The sequence below is a fragment of the Callithrix jacchus genome, chromosome 17, assembly GCF_049354715.1.
Source record: "Callithrix jacchus isolate 240 chromosome 17, calJac240_pri, whole genome shotgun sequence".
Taxonomy (NCBI): Eukaryota; Metazoa; Chordata; class Mammalia; order Primates; family Cebidae; genus Callithrix; species Callithrix jacchus.
In genome coordinates, this window is record NC_133518.1 from 4,781,177 (window position 1) to 4,805,286 (window position 24,110).

A 24,110-nucleotide genomic window follows, 5' to 3' on the forward strand; every position below is an offset into this window, starting at 1 on the left:
ACCCCAATGTGACAGGAACCAGGGACAGAATTCTCCCTAAATACCTTTTCTCAGGAAGTAAGAGAGATACTTTTAAGGACCTTGGCTGCATCTACATTTGACAGAACGTCTCTCTTTATTGAAGAAGGAAGACCAACAGTGACCTCAATAAGTACATGAACAAGTAACTGAGGGGGCCCAGCATTCATATCCACCAAGGCTCAGCTCACACCCACACTCAGGTACAAGTCAATTAAAGGGTTGCACTATGAGCAAGGACAATTCTTATTTTGGCTGCCTGTAGATTACACCAAAATTCACCAGAAATCAGAATGACTAAGCTTAGAATAATTTATAAATGTACTTTGTGTTAAGAACAATAACCTTGGGATTATAAAATAAATAAGCTTTATGTCAAAAATGGGAAAAGAGCAAATCTCAGATTTATAGTAAATCAACAATAATTTGATGTATACATAACAAATACATGGTTTAATTTATGGAATATAAAACAAAATGATCTAATTTTTCCAGATAGCATGGAGCTATTTGCATTACGTTGTGCTATTATTTGACAAAGCACATCAAATAAGATTTCAGCAAAATAGTTAACATAGTTATAAGTAATATATTCCTGACATGAGTTGACATCAGGAAAACAACACAGGAACATTTCAGAACATTCAACGTTATTTTCCATTGACAAACATGACATAAATAACCTATGCTTATTAAATACACAGACTAGCCATGACTTGAATGCCCACAAGAGTCTAATGTACTTTTCATAGGCTCTTTTATTTTTTGTCTCCACAATATTGAAGACCAGCCTTTAAAACATGCTAGAAGATATATTTAAACACACTGAAGATAACTAAAAAGTTATGAATGACAATAACTTGAAAAGTGGAATTATCTCCAAAATGCCCAAAAAAGCATGAAAAGGCTGATTTGTTTCTGATGGTGATCTCCTTCCTTCTTATCTTTACTTCTATAATAAATTCTTCAACAAAGCAGACTTACTACAAAACAGATTCCAATCTGTTTCACCCATTAGTGTGTATTAAAAATATGAAGTTATTATCCTCTTAGAAACAATCCCAGCCTCACCAATAGGAAATATGCCTGTTACTTCCTATTGAAAGAATGGATAAGCACAGTAGAGTCAAGGGGACTAGGAGAAAATAGTGTAATTTCAAATGAAGAAATATGTAATCTAGTAGACATTTGCATTGCTTATTACATGAAACAAATTGATACAAAGTTTCTGAAAAAAGATAATGTTTATTCTCAGTAAAGAAAATGTGTGACATATAAATGAATGTGATACATATCTGATTGAATTGTATTTCTTTTTTAAATTTATTTTTACTTTTTAATTAATTTATTTTTTTTTGAGATGGAGTTTCACTCTTGTTACCCAGGCTGGAGTGCAGTGGCACCATCTCGGCTCACTGCAACCTCCGCCTCCTGGGTTCAGGCAATTCTCCTGCCTCAGCCTCCCGAGTAGCTGGGATTACAGGCACACACCACCATGCCCAGCTAATTTTTCGTATTTTTTAGTAAAGATGGGGTTTCACCATGTTGACCAGGATGGTCTCAATCTCTTGACCTCGTGATCCACCCGCCTCGGCCTCCCAAAGTGCTGGGATAACAGGCGTGAGCCACCGTGCCCGGCCTGAATTGTATTTCTAAAGAATCATAATACAGTCTGCTTATGGTATCATAATGTAATGATATATGACTAAACTTGTATAAATTATAACCCTTAAATAGACTCTTCATTTTAGGAATTATGAAACAGAATATATCAAATAAAATATTTTCTCTAATTCTCTTATCGTCATCACCACCTGGTTAGTTTCCTTATAATACTGAACTGATGTCAGCTTCTTAACAAACATGTATGTGAGTTTGAGTGGATTATTGAATTTTGTAAATTGGCTGTATCATAACCTATGTCATGAACATCACAGACAACTGTCACTCTGTGTCAGCATTTTATTGCAACTCAGAGAACAGTCTTATGGACTAAGCCACAGTTGCACAATTCTGTAGTTTTTAGACCTCAGTTTTAACAGATTTTGAGATACATATACATATAAAACAAGCAATAAATAAGCAGCTGTGAAAATTTGTCATTGTTGATGGCTTACACTTGTTATATAGACAAAAAATAGAAATTTTAATTATTCAAATTAAGCCTTTTCTGTTTGCAATAATAAATACTCTGTAGTCTCCTTGTGTTATTCACCTCCTAGAATCTGGTATATTGCAGGAGGAGCTTTTGGGATTAAATTACAAAAAGAAATAGATATTATGTATGTATAAAATTTCAAAGAATGGAAGTTTTCTATTTTCTTTTTCTGAGTTGATCTCAACCAAAAGAACTATTAAATAATTGTTGATATGGAGAAGGTTGAAAGCTGATTACTAATTTGGGGTCAAAAAGAACAAATTATAAAAAGCATTGTATAAATAAAAAGCCTAATCTACTAGAAAATGCAATGTTAGAATACTGCCACAGTTATCTCATTATTAAAATACTGTTTGTTAATTTTTAGTTTGTCTGTCACTCAATCAGGATCTTCCATAGTTAACTTACATAAGGTTTCACAATTATTTTCTGCAACACAGTAAAGAGATATTTTATAAAATAAAGAAGTGTAAGTAGAAATATATGTATACTCAATATTTCAGACTAGTTTAAATCTGGTATGATTAAACACTTACATTTACCTGCAATATCTTGGGACACATAGAGCACTAGGTTAATTTGGTAAATACTGAGATAACTCATTTTGTTTCTTCAACTTCAAGATATTTTTAAGACATTCACCATATCTATTTTATTTGAAAAATAAACTTCTCATTAAATAATGTGTGATCATTCTCTTCTATGACTCAGCATAGTATATAAATTCATTGTTTGGAAAATCAGCACTGTTTTGTAAAATTGACACTTGCTAATTTTACATATATTTCTACATACATTCCATATAGAAATATTTACATATATTCCATTTGCTTACTTCTTCCCACATGGTTTTCTTGGCCTTTAATTGTCTTTTAACCAATACTTCAAAGTTCAAGGAATTGTCATAATCTATACATGCATTTTTTTCTGATTAGACTTATGTATGTAAGAGTGAACTTGAAGGTCAATAAAATTAAACTTAGACACGTCTTTCTGCTGTGACTACATATGTCCTCTTTCTAACCACTACTCTAGTCTCTGTACATCTCTGAAACCGAACCTCAACAACAAAAGGCTGAAATCATTTGGGATTTTCATTACTTATCAGGTTTCCCCAGACTAACAAATGCCTAGCTAACAAAACGCACATGCCGTTTACATAATTTCTCTCTTTTCCACCTCCCTTTCAAGCTTATTATAAAACAAAACAAAACAAAAATACCTGCCATTCATCCCTTTCTAAAACATAACCCCTGGGCAGGAATTTATTTTGCAGTTAAGAATAAGCTTCAGGCTTTTTGCCTTTCTGTATTTTTTGTGGTTTGATGAAAAGTGATATTCTTTTGATAGTAATCTCCATTACCATTTGGAAGTATCAGTCTCCTAAATTATTAGTATAAATAAAGCACTTTGTGGTACAGCAATATGACACTACATCCTTGAAGATAAATTCAAATTCTGTAATTAAATAAGCGAAAATAATTCACTTTATCAGCCTGATTGACTGTAATGGCATGAAGCACTTTAATCACAGGATATGTGCCTTGCCAATGTGCACTCAGTTTTGGCAAACTTCTGCTCATTGGCTCACTGAATAAATATTTATTGGACAATTTCTATATTCCAGGTGTTATACGAGGTGCTAGAAGAAATCATGCTCACACCACTCAAATTCACAGTGCCTGATTAGAACTTGGGGTCACAGGACCACCCAAGAGGTAAAGCCTCTTTATTATGACATTTAAATGCATTTTTGAAAAAACTAGGTAGTTTTATGTTATAATCCATGAGGTGACCGATGGGATAATCCAATTCTATGGCATGGAGAGGTTTTAGTATAGACTATCACTTTTTCCAAAATTTACATTAGTAGAACCATCCTGAATTATATAAGCACCCTCAGTAGATTTTGTCTTCGAATTCAATTTAGCATGTCATTTAAAATGATTAGTACTGATTGACATAGGCTGGTGTATACATTAATCAGACAGACATATTGTACCTATGGAAATTAATTATTTACCAAATGACCACTAAACACACACAAATGCAGTTACTACAAAAAGAATAAATAAATCTCAATCTTTTAAAAAGCTAGAAAAGCAGTGCAAGGAACTGCAAATGAAAATCTTCACAATAAAAAGTTAATAGATTTACAAAATGAATGCACCAAAGAATATGGCAAGCATTGTGTAGGCCTAACTTACAGGAGTGCTATGTTTGGTGGGGAGACTTTTTTAAGAAGTGCAATTCCCAAAACTAAATGTAGTGATCTACATGTGTACAACTAAGTCAAGCTTAGCTATAGAGGTTTGTGGACTGTAGGAAAAACATTTTAGTAATAAATATTTGGATAGGGCCACTTTGAGGAGCAGGCAGAAGAAGAGCTGTGAGGGGTCAATGTTATTAATTTTCTTATATAAATAGGCCAAACTGTGGAAAGTATTCATTGAATCTTCAAATATTTATTTGTTTTGGGATCAGTATTGGAATTTAAAAAGTCAAAAGACTAGAGAACACTTTTGGGGAAAAAATCAAGGGAAATATATATTCAGACCACCTATAGTTAGTGCTCAAATTGGTCCTTACATAGCATTCTGAAGAACTGCTTTATGACTCTCATAGGTTAGTTTTATGAATCTTCCTCAGGCTTATAGGAAAGTAAAATATAGGCAAAAGGAAGGATAATCAGCAAGTTGGGTAGTCACAAACTCCATATTTCAAACAAATGGAATTGGCTCTTACTCACACAAAGAGTAAACCTAATTATCAATCCAACTAAAACTTTGTAAGGTTAGGAGCTAATTTGCTAGATTGAGCAATATTTAAATAACAGAATCAATGAATATTATAAATATATTATACATTTTAACCCTAATTAAACTTTTTTTTATTGTAAGGAGGAAAAAAGTGACAGAAAAAAAGCAAAAGAGGCAATGAAAGAGAACACAGCAGTATTTCTGAAGAAAAACACACTACTATCCCTTGTCTTTAATAATATATGTGGTTAAATTCTGCAAGGATTCAGTGTACTGGAATGTCAACCATCCCTGCCCCCCCAATAGACCAAGATCATTTATAAAAAATGTTTTCATTACATAATTAATCACATATTCAGCTACAAATGGCAGACTCAACCAAAACACTAGACTGTTATTAATATATTTTCTCTTGTTTGTGTTTCACTACTTTTGGCACATAGGGGATTTTCCATGCTTCTAAGACCATTTAGCTTTATATTAAAAATTCCACTCAATGCATAAACAGTGGCATGCCAGAGATGCCTAAATTCACAGTAAGGTTTAGCGATATTTGTTACCAAAAGCTGTGCACATGCAAGTTAAGTGTTTTTTTTTTCATGATTCTGCCTGTATTATTTCATTAGATAATGAGATAGGCTGCCCTTTCTGTCTATCATTAGAGCAGCTGGAGACAGCATTTGCTACCTGGCAAAACTTTTGAAGAAGGATCTTTCTTAACAGCAGATAAACCCAAGGATCTAAGATCTGGTTCAGTGAAGCCAGGTGAACAGCTATTAAGAAGAAGTTGCATTCTTTCTGCTTCTCCATGTGTGTCTTGCAGTGTTCAACTGATGTCTGATTGAAGATCATTTTTAACATCATTATCTAAGAAAGGGGGACAAATAATTGTTTCAAAGATTAGTTAATGTCATATGCATCCCCTCCACACAGTACTTTGCACATAGTCGGTTTTCAATAATTGGTTGTTGGATTGAAATGATTAATTCAATATACTCAGAGATCAGAGTCCTGAATTATACATGACATTCCTAGGTATTTTCCCACACTTGTGGCTATTCAACATGATGTAGCTCTCTAAAACATGCATGTCTTCAGGCTCCTGGTTCTTGGAATTTAAGAAGCTTGAAAATAACACATCTCAAAATAAGCCAAAGTCATGGCTCATTGCAGAAAACACAAGTTCACCTAAAGGAGAGCCAACACTTACTTCAACAACAACCAAAATATGCTAACCTTAAATTTTTGGTAGTTCTAACTAAAAAACTTACTAAAGAAAAAGTAGAAGCAAGAAATGGGGAAAATAATATTGTTGTTATTATTATTATTATTGCCATTGACATTTTCAGAATCCTTACTTTTTACCAGATCAGGTGCCGAGTGCTTTATATGCATTTAATAAACAACATGCAATAGGTAGTATTGCCACTTCCTTCTCACATTTGCAGAACCCAAGATTTAATGAGGTGAAATATATGAGTCAGACTTAAACCCAAGTTTACTAACACCATATAATGTACAGTATTTAACTTTTCTTTACCCCCTCCAACATACACTAGAATGTAAACTCCACAATGGCAGGAATTTGGGACTATTTTTTCCACAAGTGCCTAGATCAATATGTAGCAGGTAGCAGATGTTCAATAAGTATTAGAGACAACAAATTTTTATATTTTACAGCATATAAATGACAGTATATGAGTTATATAATATGTATTTGTGAGAGAACAAATTTTTATATTTGAAGAAATATACAACACTTAATGACAGTACATGCGTTATATAATATGTATTCATATTTGAATGAAAAATCCTCTTATGGTTATGAAAAATGTTCAAACTTAGTAATCATCAGAAAACATTTAAATTACAACAAAATACAAAGCCGTTTTATACTGGCTCAATTAATCAAAATGAAGAAATGTGACTGTACTCTTCCTGAGGATGCGGAATAAGGTGAGGACTCTCTCTCTCTCCTTTTTTTTTTTTTTTTTTGGAGATGCTCTCAGGTCACTGCAACCTCTGCCTTCCAGGTTCAAGTGATTCTTCTGCCTCAGCCTCCTGAATAGCTGGGACTACAGATGTGCACCACCACATCCAGCTAATTTTTGTATTTTTAGTAGAGATGGGGTTTCACCATGTTGGCCAGGATAGTCTCAATCTCCTAACCTCGTGATCCACCCACCTTCGCCTTCCAAAGTGCTGGGATTACAGGCATGAGCCACCACACCTGGTGGGAGAGGACTGTTTTACACATTACTAGTGAGCGTATAAACTGGAACAACCACCTTAGAAAACAAATTGGCACTATTTCACTTGCTATTTCCCAGCGATACTACTCCTAGGAATATACTGTCCAGAATACCTGCACCAAGAGTTGTGTATATGACCATTTCATATGAGCTTTGTTCATAATGGCAAAAAAGCAGGAACAACTTAAACATGGGTTCACATTCACAAGCAAAGAAAAGAGCTGACTTTAGACTGGGTGCAGTGGCCCACACCTGTAATCCCAGCACTTTGGGAGGCCAAGGCAGATGGATCACCTGAGGTCAGGAGTTTGAGACCAGCCTGGTCAACATGGTGAAACCCCATCTCTACTAAAAAAATTCAAAATTAGCTGGGTGTGGTGGCAGGCACCTGTAATCACAGCTACTCTGGAGGCTGAGGCAGGAGAATTGCTTAAATCCAGGAGGCCAAGGTTGCAGTGAGCCAAGATCTCACCATTGCACTCCAGCCTGGGCAGCAAGGGCAAAACTCCATCTCAGCAAAAAAAAAAAAAAAAAAGAAAAAAGAAAAGAGCTGACTTTGTAACTGGCTCCTACATTTACCATTCTAGACCTATACAGCTATTGAGTACTTGACATGTGGCCAAAGCACATTGCAATGTTAGATTATATTGATTATATAATGGAATAATATTTCTATAGATTGAATTAAATAAAATATATTATTCAAATTAATGTCACTTGTTACTTTTGACTTTTAAAAAATGCAGCTACTAGGAAACTTTACATTATGTGTGGCTTGTGTTTTTTTGCTCACAGTACATTTCTATTGAAGTTAATCTCTCTCTCATGGGCTTGCACTTATCTCTATGTTCTGCCCTCAGTTCACATAACTTAAATCGAATTCAACATCTCTGCACATCCAAAACATTCCTAACCACTTAACTACAATTCCAATGATGGCACTTTCTTAAACTCACCCTGACTCAACATCTCCGAGTCTGTGAACTCTTCTTTCCCTCTCCTCTGCAATGCCTTTTGCTCTTGTTGCATTTGCATCCTTGTTCAGGTCTTCCTCTCATTTGAATTATGGTAATAACAGACACCCAGATGGTGCATGTGTGGGCTGCATGTTTGTGCCTCCCTTCCAATTATATGTGGAAGCCCAACCCTTAATGTAATGGTATTAGGAGGTGAGGCCTTTGGGAGGTAATTAGGTTTAGATAAAGTTATGAGGGTGGAGCTTTCATGATAGGATTATTATCCTTATAAGAAGAGGGAGAAGAACCCATAAGTCTCTCCTTCAGTCACTTGGGGCACAGCAAGAAGACAGAGGTCTGGAAGCCAGGAAAAGAGCCTTCACCAGAAACTGAATCTGTGGGCATTTTGATCTTAGAATCTTCAGCTTCCTGAACTGTCAGAAATAAACATCTGCTATTTAAGCCAAGTAGACTAAGGCAGTGTATATGGATATCTGCCCATCACAGGTGCAGATCCAATCCCAGCTGTGATCAAATCCTCTCCAACTAAAAAATCATCAATGTCTTCCCATTGTCCACCAAAAAGAAATTCAAAGCCCTCTACAATATTCTCCAAACTATTCTTTCCAGCCTTGTCTCCCACAAACATCAAAGGGATGCTAGAACATCCCTTTATTCTTACCTCACTTTTGGCCTTTATTCTTTCTATTTTCTACCCCTGGAACACTTTTAATCCTAGCATTCATTTCTACCTTCGAGACTTCCATGTCTTTCAGGACCATCTGAGTCTTTCCTGATCATTCCAAACCACTGTCCTCTGAAGGGCTACAATTGTGTGTGTGTGTGTGTGTGTGTGTGTGTGTGTGTGTGTGTGTGTGTCTGTGTGTAAGATATAAACACACATTTGTAGTAGACAGACAATACTAGCAGGCATCCACATGTCCCTCAAAAACTTGGATGTATGGGGGAAGAAAAGGTGGGACTCTAAGAGTTAAAGTGGACATAACATTGACATGTAGGAACCCAGCTCCAAGGTTACTAACCTTGACTGCAAGCAAATGAACAAAGTATTGACATATCTGAAATTGATTTGCTCTGGGAAAAAGGATACTTAGCCATCAGGTTTGAGTATTTTCCACTCTTGTTGGCAAAATGGACTACTATTGTGAGCCAAAAGATGTAATTGACTATATTAGCTTGAAGTAAGTAAATATTTGATTCTTTTAATTCCCCATTTTCTGCGTCTTTTGCCAGCAAGCTGATACTGACTGGTCCCAGTGTTGCTACGTCAATACAAAAAGAGAGCTGGGTCACAGGATTTCTGGTATTGCCAATTCTGCTCATGTAATCTCAATTTTATTTTTAAAATACAGGTATATAACAACAAAAAAACAGGTAGAGCAGGTTAAGCAGACAGGCAAGAGAGGAAATACGTACAACAAAATTCTTACAAGACTCTGTGACATTGGTCTTCAGCCATTTTTTTTGTCTTATTTAGTCAGCTTTTATTCTTAAACTGATCCCTAACAGAGGGGATGGGAATTTCCAGTTTTGGCTTATAAGGCAAATTCATGCTCTTGGGCTTGACTCATGGTTTTTGGCCAAATTGCCCCCTAAACCCAAACAAAATTATTGTTCTATAAAGAAATAACAAGAGGAGAATAGGTAGAAAAGCAGTAGATAGCCAAATGTTCTAACTCTGTAATTTTTTTTGTTTTCATTTTGTTTTTTTGTTTTGTTTTTTGAGACAGGGTCTCATTCCATAACCAAGGCTGGAGTGCAGTGGCACAATCATAGTTCACTGTAGTCTTGAACTCCTGGGCTCAAATGATCCTCCTGTCTCTGCCTCTCAGGATGTTGGAATTACAGGTATATGCCACCACACTCAACGAATATTTTTAATTTTTGTAGAGATGGGGTCTACTATGTTAACTAGGCTGATCTGAAACTTCTGGTTTCAAGCAATCCTCCTGTGTAATTTCTTTCACAGAAATTTTTCCAAATGATTTATTTAATAAAAGAAAATAGTAATAAAAGCAAATAAATAAATGTTCAGAGGAGCATTATATATACTAACAAGAAATTATAAACACATACATCTCTAACATCAGGTGTAAAGCTTAATAAAACAACAATTCATAAATAGTATATATAAGTATTAAGTGAAAAAAACAGACGATAAGATACTTTTACATATAAAGTTTTGTTGTTATAATTATATTATTAAAAATATGCAGACTTGTGGAAGGCAATGGAATTATTGCTATTTAACTATAATTTACTGTTAATCAATAGCATTAATTTAATTTTAAAACTGTATGTACATAGGCTGGGTGTGGTGGTGCATGCCTGTAATTTCAGCACTTTGGGAGGTCAAGCCAGGTGGATCCTGAGCCCAGGAGTTTGAGACCAGCCTCGGCAACATGGTGAAATCCTGTCTACTAAAAACTCAAAAATTAGCTGGGCATGATGATGTGTGCCTGTAATCCTAGCTACTTGAAAGGCTGAGGCAGGAGATTACTTGAACCCAGGAGGCAGAGGTTGCAGTGAGCCGAGATTGTGCCACTGTATTCCAGCCTGGACAACAGAGTGAGACTTGGTCTCAAAAATATATATATATGTGCATATAAAAACATTTCAAATGGTGTTAATAATGAAAGTGTTTTATACACAGAAAGCAGATGATTATTCCCTTCTTTGATAAATAACGGATTATTATACACTGAATTTATTTAAAATATATTTATATTAATATATTCTGAAGCTGGCTGGCTTATCAGCCTATGAGCTGAATACTACCTCCCATCATAGTAGGCAGAATAATGCCCCTCCCACCACACACACAGATATCCATTTCTTGGTCCCCAGAATCTGTGAATATGTTACCACACAAGGCAAAAAGGACTCAACAGATGTGATTAAGGTAAAGGACCCAGAAGTGGGAAGATAAATTCTGGATTATCTAAGTGGACATAGTGTAAAAACAAGGGTCCTGAAAATCAGAGAACTTTCTCCAGCTGTGGCCAGAGGGAGACATGACTACAGAAGAATGGTTAGAAATACACAGTGTCTCCAGCTTTGGGGGTGGAGAAAGGGAGCCAGGAGGTCAGGAATGAGGATGGCCTCTTCTACATACTGAAAAAGGCAAGGAAACACTTTTCCCTCAGAGTCTCAAAAAGTAATGCAGCCCTGTGACACCTTTACTTTAGCCCAGTGAGATCTATCAGACTTCTAATTTACAGAACAGTTAGAGAAACATGTGTTGCTCTTGAGCCACTGACATGGTTGAGCTCTGTGTCCCTACAGTCTCATGTCAAATGCTAATCCTCAGTGTTGGAGGAGGGGCCTGGTGGTGACTGAAACATGGGAGCAGACTTCCCCCTTGCTATTCTTATGACAGTGAGTGACCTCTCATGAGATCTGCTTGTTTAAAAGTGTGTAGCCCTGGCTGGGTGCAGTGGCTCACAGCTGTAATCCTAGCACTTTGGGAGGCTGAGGCAGGCAGATCACGAGGTCAGGAGTTTGAGACCAGCCTGGCCAACATTGTGAAACCCCATCTCTACTAAAGGTACAAAACATTAGCCAGGCATAATGGTGCACACCTGTAATCCCTGCTACTTGGAAGGCTGAGGCAGGAGAATTGCTTGAACCTGGGAGGTGGAGGTTGCAGTGAGTTGAGATCGCTCCATTGTACTCCAGCCTGGGTGACCAGGTGAGACTCCACCACAGAAAAAAAAAGTATGTTGCACTTTCCTCTCTGCTCTCTCTCCTGCTCTGCCATGCGAAGATGTGTCTGCTTCCCCTTCACCTTCCACCATTTTCACAAGTTTCTTGAGGCCTCTCCAGCCACGCTTCCTGTAAGGCCAGCAGAACCATGCATTTTTGAGACAGTCTTGCTCTGTCACCCAGGCTGGAGTGCAGTGGTGCAATCTTGGCTCACTGCCACCTTCATTTCCCGGGTTCAAGCCATTCTCGTGCCTCAGACTCCCAAGTAGCTGGGACCACAGGCACTTGCCACCAGACCTGGCTAGTTGATTTATTTTTAGTAGAGACGAGGTTGCACCATGTTGGCCAGGCTGGTCTGGAACTCCTGGGTTCAGGGAATCCACCTGCTTCCACCTCCCAAAATATTGGGATTACAGGCATAAGCCACTGCTCCTGGCCCCAGGTAGTTCTTTATATCAAGTCTCAGGTGAACTAATACAGCCACCAAGCTTATAATAATTTGTTATAGCAGCAGTAGAAAACAAATATACCCACACACTAAGCTCTCAACCAATGTTAAGAGGAAGGAATGAGCTTGAAAACGATTTTCTCATTCTCACACATAAAATAGCCTGGGAAGCTTGTTTAGATTTTTCACTTTCTTAGGAAACTTAAAAATAAGGTAAAAGTAAACTTCATTCTAACTCCTATCCAAATTATCTCAATTTCTAAATTTACAACATGCAAAAACGAATGCCTGTATTCTAGTGGCATCAGTTAGATGTCAATGTGTTTGACTAAAAGGTATAAAATTAATATTTTCAACTCAGTTGGCTTTATGCAAAAAAAGCTTATTAATCCCTTCCCCTCTTTTTGTAAACTATTAGAAAAGTTTTGCTTCTCTCTTTCAGCCCTTTACCCCACCCAATGGTTAAATATATTTGACCACTTACCATCCTCTAGAGAGTATTCTGGGCCTGGTCTAGAATTATGTAAAAACTCACTTAAATTATATTTTTATTTTCTTTATAAAATAAAGAATTAGTCTAATTTTTTGCGATCAGAAAAATTCATGAAATTACTTATTAAAATGAGATTTTAGTCATTTTACACATTCCTCCTTCATTGGAAATTAATTTTTGTGAGGCTAATAATTTAAAATTAATTTTATGAGGCAAATATAGGTTTCATATGCCTTACACTGTTTAGTACACTGTAATTTCCTATTGAGAATAAAGTGATTATGAAATTATAAAACCAAGCTCTATAGCAGTAGCTGGCACATAAGGAGAGGCACTCTAGCTTTTCCCAGAAATCATGAGATGTGCAATACAGAGATAACTGGAATTAGATGCAGTGAGCATGCTACTGCCATTTCCAAATGGCAGCAGAGATGGAAATGGGGCTCCAAATTCTTCATCCAATTTTCAACATAAGTTCAAATAAGCATCCATCTGTTGAGTCTCTATATTTAAGCAGCTATATAGTGATTACAGTTTTTCTGTATGTGTTTGCAAATATTTTTCAGACTGTTTAGGCTTTGAGAGAAAACTTTAGGCATGAATATGCAGATTTCTGATAGAATTAATTATTCCTATTAGTGCAATTTTATGTCATGCAAGGGAGGGAGACAAAGAAAAAGCAGGATGCTCAGCTAGCAGACAGGCTGTTCACTGTTTTTAGCAAACACACATATACCCTGCACTATTTCTCCTTTTGAACAGCCTTGTATAACAAATGACCTGGTAAAAGGAGTGGTGAGACCAATTCTAGCAGAACAGAGCTGCAGCTCTTCTGCCAGCCTCTTCCCTGGGTTCCACGTGACTTCCCCAGGCCCTCTAGCAGAGCTTTCCCTTGGTTATCAGCAGAAATAGAGAGCTCTTTATGCACTTAAGATAACCAGGAACACAACTACATCCGTGACCTGTATATTACCCATCCCTGACTACTGTCAAGTACAATTACCCTGTTCCATCCTAAAGGAAAAAAAATGATTTGCCCTTTCCCCAGTGATAATGTTCTTTTAAGTGTTCAAAGCATTAATCACGGAAGCTGTTTTTAATATTCTGCCCTTGGATTTTATTATATTGCAGCAGGATTTATAATTATGCATTTAAACATCTTTAGTACTTCACTTCTTAGTTTAAAAGTGCTTTAGATTGTAGGCCACACATATTTATTAAAGATGATAAATGAGTAAACCCAGAAAAATTAATTCCTGGGAGAGGAAATAAATTGGTTAATGGCATTTAGGCTCAATTCTGGGTTGTTTATGCATTTCCAGTTTATTTGTAATGTAAGTGTTTAACAGAAGTTTCCTCACAAGCCACTTTTTATCTGTGATGTTTTGTTTTCCATAATTCTCTGTTGTTAGGCAATGGAAGAATAACCTGCTCTGCTGGAAATTCCCCTCTGTTGTTTGATAAGTGTATTTCATCATAACATACTAAAGCCAGTCTGGGCCCTTTAAACTAGTTAATTACATAATTTGAAGGATTTGCATGGGAAGAAGCTTCACTGTGGATTAAGAAACAATTGTAGTCTTTCCAATCTAGTTACAACGTTCTCCAGTAGTCAGATCACCTCTGGATCCTAGACTACTGTTTTGAAAGCTTTCCCTTCCTTATTTAAGCTGAAAACATTATAAATAAACATCTCACAAACATTTTAAAAAATTACTAGAATTTGTGACACTTAATCTACTATGTAATTTAATAAGATTTTTAAAAATAGCAATGGATTAAGAATCAATTAAATTATATTGTCGGTTTTGCCATCATTTACAACTTTAGAAAAGTCATTTATCTCTGAACTTTACTAAATTTACTAGTAAGCAGTGGGGCTGAACTGGATGGCCCCTGCATACACTTCTACAGTTTTTTTTTCTGATAATTTTTGGTGCAAAGCTGGAAAATGAAAAGATTTTATTTGGAAAAGAATTAAAACCTACAGGAAAAAGGTGTGAAACAAAAGTCAAAATTCCTCTTCAAAAAAACTCCAAGGGGCAAATGTAGAAAAGAGAAAAATTACAAAGTTAGAAGACAGTGTATGAGAACAAAGGACAAGATTCATGAAGCTTTGGTGTATGTCAGCAGAGTACGTGTGTTGTGGGGGGCGTGGTGGGGGTATTTTTATTAAAAGAAGTAGCAGATTCTGGCAAACATACTGACCAGGAGTTAAAGAAATTCTGTAAGTCTGATTTAATTCTGCTTCTAGTTTGGAGACTAGTTATCTAATTTTGGTTGTTAACTTGTTCCTTCTCTAAAACGTGATTCACACATACATACTGTATATCATCTCCATCTAGTAGTGCAGTTGCCAAAATTGAAGTGAGATAGGAATAATTAATACCTTCAATTTACATAGCATATCTCTTCCCATGCCACACCCATTATCACACTATTGCATATACTTCCAGAACAAAATGCCTTGACACAAAGAGAACAGAAAATGCTTAGGGGAATACTGCAAGGAAATAAATGTAATATGTCTATTTTCCTTGAATTTCTAGCTAATAAAGCAACTTTAGAAAACTCACCTGAAATATGAAGTTTAAAAATGTTTAGTAATGCAGAATTATTATTCAGTTACTGGATATGAAAAATCAAAATTATAAAGAAGCCAGCAGCCCACTTCCACATTATTTGCTATGTAAGAATTTCACTTTCAATTAGTGTAAACTATAAATTCTTTATGACTTGGCTCAGTATAGCTCAAGACATATGTCTAGATAAATGCTTATCTTTCTATTAGAAAAGTCACAGAATGTCAATATCCGAGTAAGTATTCAAATTCAGGCTGACAGGGGGAAGGCATAATCTATTCTATAGAAGGATTCATTTCTTGGATCATAGATGATGGATTAGCTGGGTGACACAGAAGTAAGAAGAGTTATCTTTACTGTATTTCAAACACCTAGATCTCAGATGTCAAAAGAACGTCTAGATAATATGTCACTGTCATAAAGTACTTTATGTACATTAGAGTACATTAATATTTTTAAATGCTCAGATTTAAGAGTTCTTTCCTCCCAAAATATAGTTTCATTTAAACACAAAATGTTCAACTTTGCTGTCATCCATTATAAAACCAGAGTAAGGCCGGGCGCGGTGGCTCAAGCCTGTAATCCCAGCACTTTGGGAGGCTGAGGCGGGTGGATCAGGAGGTCAAGAAATCGAGACCATCCTGGTCAACATGGTGAAACCCCATCTCTACTAAAGGTACAAAAAATTAGCTGGGCATGGTGGCGCATGCCTGTAATCCCAGCCACTCAGGAGGCTGAGGCAGGAGAATTGCCTGAACCCAGGAGACGGAGGTTGTGATGAGCCAAGATTGCGCCATTGCACTCCAGCCTGGGTAACAAGAGCGAAACTCCGTCTCAAAAAAAAAAAAAAAAAAACCAGAGTATTAGTGACAATTAAAAACAGCTAAACACTCAAAGGAAAAGAAAATTAGAGATATGAATTAGTTTTGTGTGCAGAGATAGTCGCCTCAATATAAAAATAGAAAATCAGAAGAAATCTAGATGACTGACAATAGAGTATTGTTTAAATTATGGAAAATCCTTCATATGCATAATTTATATGTATTCTAATTTTGATATTGAAAATCATGCTATTGAAGAATATTTAGCAACATGAAGAAATGTTCAGAATGTGAAAAGTAAAAATAAATGTTGCACAGTATAATCTAAATTTTAAAAAATAGCTGTGCTTATATATAGAAAAAAATACTAGGAGCAGTTTTCTCTGGGTGAGAATTAGGGCAATATCTATTTTCTTCCCTGTATTCTTTCCCAAATTATTTATAATAAATATGCTACTTTTTACACTTTAAAAAGCAACAAATTTAGAGTAGCTGGTGTCTTATCTATAATCAATCATTTATCCATTTATTGGTAAAGAGTTAGAGCTGCAATCCTAGAACTACAATGTGGTCATTTTAGGTTGAATCCTTAGGAGATCAGTGTGTGCATAATTTAACAAGAGGTAAGTAGTCTGACAGTCTATAACTGATCTGATCCAAACATTTAGCTTGATCAACAATTATGGCTTACTAAATTTCGTGGTAAATTATTGGCATTGTGACAGACTTCATGAACAATACAGCCATGACGTGCAAAAGAATCCTTTACTGTGCCCCAGTCAGTACACAATGCAGGGTAATGAATATGGTTTTAATCTCATATGATAAATTCTTATTAAACTCTGCAGTATGTCAAAATGACACTGCCTTTAAAATCTCATAGGAGATTTTATGAAGACCTTATCTCACAGGAGAATCCAAAATAGATGCATCTTATATTAGGGATGGACATTGGGTGAATATGAGTGAATTGGGGTGTCCTTAAATGTATCTTTCCCAATACTAATACATTCTCTAGTCAGGGCTTTCTTTCTTTTATACACACGGAAACACACACACACAGAGTCTGTTTAGGGGGCTTCCCATCTTCTTACCACCAACTTCAGCACCTGCAGCCATCCACTTTTTCCTTCCTCTTATTTGACTGGAAGAGGTGACCTGTCTATCTAAGGCAAAGCCTCTATCTATCCCCTGGATACTACCCGTCCTAAGTTTCTGAGACCATGTATTCTCAAGCATTCCCTTCCTCTTTTATGGTTAACTTCTTCCACTTTTGGCATTTTTCTCATTCACATTTTAACATGTCCAAATTTTTGCCACCTTGAGAAAATAAAATCTGCTGTGGAGTTCTCACCTACCTGCATATAGACTGTTCCAGAAGTTACAGCCAAACTTCTCAAAAGAGATGTCTACTCTCCTTATCTTTAAACTAATTCCAAAACCTGCTACAGCCCAACCTCTGTGCTCATAAATTTTAAGACAGAGCTGTTCCCAAGGCCACCAACAAGATTGCAGAATCAACTCCAGTCTTTTGACTTATCTGTAACATCAGTCCTAACTGAGTGTAGTAATTCTCTTCCCTAATTTCAGGTGACCATTTGTTCTGATTTTGTTACTAATTTTTCTGCTGCCTTTCTGGGCATTCCTCTGCAGTCCCCTTTATATGCTCCTGTTTTTCTCTCTCTCAAAATATGACTAGGTGAGGTCTTTCATCTCAATGGCTTCAAAACCCATCTATATGCTATAGGCCAGTTCTCTGTGTTCCAAACTGATTAGTTTCGCTGCTATAGCATGGCTTTGTTTAAATGTCTTACAACAAATTCAGCACTTTCAAAATGGAAACTCTTATCTTCTTCCTCAAAGGTGTTTCTCCACTCATCTTCCCTATCGCAGTAAATCCTGTTCTCTAAAACAGAAACCTGGGAGTTAGCCTTGATTCGTGTCTCTGTGTGTGTCTCTCTACATCTGCCTGTCTCTCTCCACATTCCACCACATTCACCACATTCCTCACATCCAATCAATCACAACGTCTCCAATTAACCTTTTATGTTTTCTGTTTAATGTGTCTCTTCTCTTATTTACGCACCCAATTGACCACAAACTGAGGCCTCCATCAATGCTTGTCTGAACTATCACAATCATCTAACATCATATGTTGGCCTCCATCTGGTCTGGCCCATGCTGCTGCTTACAAAGGATTCTTGTAAAATGAAAATGTAATCTTGTTATTCCAGTTTGAAAAGTCCTTTATGTATACACATTGCCCTGAGTATAAAGTACAAACACTTAAACTCCAAGCTCCTCTACTTGGTGAGTACCTGTTGTGTTCTCTAGCCTAATTTATCATCATTTCTGACCCTCATGCATCAATATTCCAATTACCTTGAACTTCTCACAGGTCTTTAAAAGTGCCAGTTCTTTCATGCATTTGAGGCTTTACAAATGTGGATCTTCAAGTCTTAAAACTCTCATCCTCTGTTTCTTTACTTGAAAAATTCTGACTTATTTCATGTGTGGTCTCAAAACATCAATTTGTTTGATATTTCCTTTGATAAAAGCAAAGCTTAATATAATCTTAATATGGACTCCCATAATTCTCTACTTCGTTTGTCATCCCTAAACATTTTATATTGCTGCTTGTTTTTAATTGTTGGTCTCTCTCAATAATAAAAAATTGTTACAAGGGTATGGATCAATTCTATTTTATATTCTAGGTATATCACAGCAAGGGTCAAGCCAAATAGATTAATAAATATTTTTTGAATTAACAAATAAGTTAATGAGAGCAAGGGTAGAGTGTATCCTGCTCATTTAGGGGTTAACAGATTCTAGAATTTTCTTCTAGTGGACAAATCTACCAACATTCGACCGTTTCCAAGACTCCAGGCCCTCCCTTCCTTTCTTCCTTCATTTCTTCCTTCCTTCCTCCCATCTTTCCTCCCTTCCTTCCTGTTATTATAATTAGCCAGGATAACAGCTTCAAACTAGGTGCTAATGGACTATAAGCATATCTTCTTATCACTCATGATTTTCAGTGCAATGTTCTGGTTTTCAGATGATAGCCAGTAGTAACCCTGAGGCTGGTAAGTTGAAGTTATAGAATGAAAAAGACAAGCAAGTATTTAGTATTTAAAATAAAATATGTTGAATTTAAAGAAGAAATTCTATTGACTATTTAATAACATCTATTAAAAACATAGCCCAAGGAAAAAACATAGAAGATATTAAGCATATTAACAGAGTCTTTAATGAGGATACCATGAAATTTTTAATACATAGTATCAAAAGTCCTTTTATTACTGTAAAAGTGTTATATATGATTCTAGCATTCCTTTCTTAGAGAATTTTTGCCCCCAAATATAAGACTATACTTAACATCTGAAGAAGAAGAATGAAACACAGCAACTAATACCTACATAATACTTACTATAAGAGACCATGCATGCCTGTGGGGTGAGTGGGTTGCAGGAATCATTGTCTTCAGTGCTGCCACTTGGTAGCCCCAAGAGGAGAGGATCACAGAAATATTTGGTTGCCACTTTTTCCTTCACAAGAGCCAAGCAGTAACATTGAGGGTTAAACCCAGTCAGCATAGCTGTCTTTGGAAAGGTTAAGGCCTTGAAGACCAAACTCCCTGTCATAATTAGGAAACCAGAGAATGTTCTTAATGTTAAAAGATAAAGAATTGCCATTGTGGGACACTTTCAGCTCCTCAAGCTGTGAATCTGCCATTGTGTGATTACTCAGCCCTTGCTTATATTGTAATAAATATTTAAAATGCTCCTCAGAATCTGAGATGACACCCCAGTCACAGTTTAATTTAGCACTTGCAAATTCCCTGCCAGAGTTAGGCTTGTACTCAGTATTGGCATCAGAAACTTCCTGACGTTATATTCATTCATTTTCCTTTTCCCAACACAAAACACTCCCCTGGCTAAATTTACCAGCTTTCTTTATAGCTAACTGTTGTCCTGTTGACTGTAAATAGGGACTGAGTAACACTCACAGTTCCCTACCTACGTAAGTGCTATGTAAGCACTACTTGCTGTTTTGTTATTATCTGGATGTTATGTATTTATAAACGGAACCATTAAAGATGTCTTCATTGAGACCTCCCAGATATCTGAATTCAAATCGGGGAGTGTGGCTTTGACAAACCACAGAATGATAACTTGCTACGTCCAAGACAGAAATGGGTTCCGTCTTAACCCTCTTACCCATCAAGGCTTATGTAGCACTATTGTAACTCATTCTCACAATCAGTCTTTCCTTTCATGCAATACATAGTTGACAGCTGAAAACCAGCAAGTGCCATGCTATATTTAAATTATTCATTGTAAACTTTAGTTTTCAAAACTTCTAAAAAATGTTTATTTTCTTTTTCAGGAAATCAGACTTTAAAATCTCACTTAAATAATGGTTAGCACTTACAATTTTATACCAGGTTTGAATGAAGTTTGAATAAGATACAATATGTATTGTATGTGATGCAGAAAAATGGAAAATTATAATGTGTTCATCTTCTATGTTTACCCCCTTAGGTTGCTTTTTTCTCATCTATTGATTTATTTGGATTAATACTATGTTATTATTAATATATTATTTGGATTAATACTATATAATAATATACAATCTTACATTATATTGATCCTATATTATTATTATATTATATTAATATTACATTGGACTTTGGTCCAACAGCAAATAATAAGAACAAGAAGGAAGCAAATATGAGGAAGAACCCTGTCCTACATGACTCAAATGCCTAATGCCTATGAGGATCACAGGCTCCTAGGATCCTGTAAAAAGATAAACAGATCCCAATACCATTGACTCCCTCTCTCCTTAATGTGTGAGCCCAATGAAAGCCATTCTTACTGCACTACTTACTTTCCTAGGGAAAATCTTAAACAAGTAATAACAAAATAATTCCTACAACTATAGTAGGGAAAATGCTTTTGGTGAATTCAGATAAAATCCTGTATTTCATGTAAGTTTTTTTTTTAAGAGACAGGGTTTCTCTGTATCCCACGCTGGAGTGCAGTAATGCCATCACAATTTACTCACTGTAGCCTCAAACTCCTGGGCTCAAGGGTTCCTCCCTAGTAGGTAGAACTACAGGCATGTGTCACCATGCCAGGTTAATTTTTTTCTTTTTGAATTTTTGTAGAGACTGGCATCTCCCTACATTGCTCAGTTGGTCTTGAACTCCTAGCCTCAAGTGATGCTCCTGCCTGGGCCTCTGAAAGCACTGGAATTAAAAACAAAAGATTTTATGCCACTGCAGCAAGCCAATGTAGATATTTTCAAGAATGGTTTTGCAGGAATTGGCAAATAGATCTATTGGGACTCGGAACTATCCAGTTCCCCCATCCCATTTAACCAGAACAGCTCTGTTTTTGTCTATTTCTCTAAAGAGATTTAGTGACATAGTTCCCCAAGTTAAAACAAAACAAAAAAAAATCACCAGCCTAATGTAGCATTATCCAGAAGAAATGTAATTCAAGCCACAAATGTGTGGTACATGTATACCTTTGCATTTTCTAGTAGCCAGATTTTTTAAAAAGTAAAAAGAAATATTTTGAATTTTAATTTACCCTCTATATCTGAAATGTTATGTCAGCATGTTGTGAATATAAAAATTATTAATGCAGTATTTTATGTTTCACTTTTTTGTATTTAATCTTCCAACTCTGAGGTGTACTTTACATTTAAAGTATCCAATTCGGATTAATCACATTTCAAGGTCCAAATAACCACATGTGGTTAGTGACTACTACGCTGTATGATAAAAGTGTAGTACTTTATTGTTTTTCAGGGTTTCCCACCTTCATTCTGTCAATTAAACTGCATAGGTATTATCACTGCAGTGTCCACTATTAGTCACCTACCCAGCGTCCATTCTTTCATCTCCCCTGCTCATCGACATAGTTATTTGCATTGAAGTCTATGTGCTTCACGGCTGACCCCATCCCTAGGTACAGAAATGTGCCTGGGTAAGGGATAATCATGTGACCTCATTCTAACCAATGAGATCCCAACAGTTTCCTCATTGTTAAGAGAAAGTCATAGAAAAACACTGCTTCTCTCTCCTGCGGGAACTAGGAAGCATGTACTAGCATCTCTGCTGCTACCAGCAGGGAGCAAGCCGTAAGATGAGGCCAAGACTGTACTGTGAAAGACAGATGGGGCAAACCTTGGTCCTAGATGACAATGCTGAGCTTTTGACTTGACCAGCTCTGAAGGCTACCCCAACTTTGGATTTTCAGTTATGTTTTTTATTCCCAAACCACTATATTACATCATCTCTAATAATGACTGAGGGTAACACAAGTCTAGTGAAACTGTTGAGCATCTTTTGAAGCCTTATATTTTTTCCTTTCTTTGTTATTTTTCACTATGTTTTCCTATTGTTGCTGAAATTCTTCATGTTTAATTGTTACCCCCAAAGGCACCTTTCCAAGCATCCCTTTCATTTTTTTCTTCTTTAAACACCAGGTGTTAGAGAAGTTGTTTTCTAGAGCTCCTTCCCATTGCTTCCAATTAACTTCTCTCTTCCATTCTAAAAACTATGTTGCCCCTCTTACAGTTGTCTTCCCTAAATGTATGTTTAAATCTTCCCTAGAATTTTTATTACTAACAACGGAGTGGAAAAACAAAAGTAATGAATAAAGCAAAACATGTACTGTTATCTTAAATACTCATACATTTTACTGTATTAATGGTACCTATTATTCATTAGATTCAAGAGGATTAGTGGCTTTAGAATAAAAAAAGATTTGAGTTTGAGTCACTCAACACTATCATCTGTGGCCTTAATTTACTTACTCAACAAGAAAAAAAGTAAAAATAAAAAACAGGAATTAATGTCATCTATGTTTCAAGATTTATGTGAAGATTAAAAACCATCTAATATATGTAAAACTCTTAAAGCCAAAATTTATACCTTGATCTTCTTCCTAATCTAGTGTCCTTTTCACTTAATTACTTTATTCCACAACCATTTATTGAGTGACTGCTTGGGGCCAGGAAGGTTTATTGACAAATAAGGCAAGATCTCTGCTCTTAAGCAGTTTATAATTTACACTAAATCAGACAAATAGATATTAACAGGAGGGAGGCCATAAAGCTTAGCGTTTAATTACATAGGCAATAAAATCAGACAAATGTGGATTTGACCCCAAGAAAGTTACTTAACATTGCAAAACCAGTTTCCTCTTCTGAAAATGAAGATGACGGTATCCCTTCAAGTTGTCATCAATAGAACAAAATGAGATTATATCTGTGAAATACAATGTGCATTAATTGTAAAATAAGATTTGTCTACAATGGCCAATCATCCTCATTGTGATAATTAAGTGTAAAGGTATGCACAGGAACTGTGGAGTAAAGAGAAAGGGCAATTAAATCAGTTTCTAGGGCAGGGCATGGTGGCTCACACATGTAATTCCAGCACTTTGGGAGGCTAAGGCAGAAGGATCACTTGAAGTCAGGAGTTTGAGACCAGCCTGGCCAACATGGTGAAAACCCATCTGTACTAAAAATACAAAAATTAGCTGGGTGTGGTGGCACACACCTGTAATCCCAGCTGCTCTGGAGGCTGAGGCCAAAGAATCAGTTGAACCCCAGAGGTCAAGGTTGCACTGAGCCAAGATCATGCCACTGCACTCCAGCCTGGGCAACAGAGTGAGACGTCATTTCAAAAGCTGATAATAGTAATAATAATAAAATAAATAAATAAATAAATAAGTTTCTAGGTTCAGAGAATTCCATCTCCCAAAACAGCAGATATTTTGTACGTGAGACAAAGTATTTCTGAGTGTGAAATTGTGTGAATCATTATAAGAACTGCAAACTGATTTTTATCACTGAAGGTAAGCATATGAGGGGAAGGATG

At 36.2% G+C, this 24,110-nt stretch overlaps 1 pseudogene across 1 annotated transcript in view; it reads right to left on the reverse strand.

Moving 5' to 3' along the window:
• The window catches only part of LOC144580000 (prostaglandin E2 receptor EP3 subtype-like), a 45,074-nt pseudogene that overhangs the window by 356 nt on the left and 20,608 nt on the right, over nt 1-24,110 (reverse strand). Inside the window, exons 2-3 of the transcript XR_013528813.1 lie at nt 5,623-5,802; nt 71-91 (exon numbers count right to left, since the gene is read on the reverse strand). The product of XR_013528813.1 is annotated as a prostaglandin E2 receptor EP3 subtype-like (transcript). The remainder of the gene's footprint in view (nt 1-70; nt 92-5,622; nt 5,803-24,110) is intronic.